Consider the following 523-nt stretch of genomic DNA (forward strand, 5'->3'; position numbering starts at 1 on the left):
CACACACTGCTAGCACACATTGCAGGAAGACATGGGTCACGAAAACATAATGATGTAATACAATTTCCCCGTGTGCTCGGTGGAAGCAACAGAGCACAAACAAGCTATCTCTTGAGTGGACAAAACATGAGCGTGAGTTTCCTTTCCTGAAATGCGGGTCTACCGGCAGCCATACATCAGCGCTTTTATGAGGCATCGAGATGGTATAGTGTGAGGAGTGGAACTACGAATTAATGTTCGTGGTCATGACGTTCTCTTTCAGCTATGCTATGCCTATGGTTACTGCACAGGGAGAGGTCCAGCAGCTGGTGCGGTCAGTCGGCTCTTTCCAGGTAGTCACCAACCCCTGAAAAGTCAGTGCCTTACCCTCTTATTATGCTGCGTATACGTGAAGAATGCTTGTCTTCCAGGGTGAAGGCGTGGATGCGCCCAGCAATTTCCCTGATATCCACCATACCACCCCAATACCGTGGCCCAAGATCGTGGGGCTTGGGTGTTTCCCATGTATATCAATAATAATGAC

This window comes from Penaeus monodon, chromosome 15 (genome assembly GCF_015228065.2).
Source record: "Penaeus monodon isolate SGIC_2016 chromosome 15, NSTDA_Pmon_1, whole genome shotgun sequence".
NCBI lineage: Eukaryota > Metazoa > Arthropoda > Malacostraca > Decapoda > Penaeidae > Penaeus > Penaeus monodon.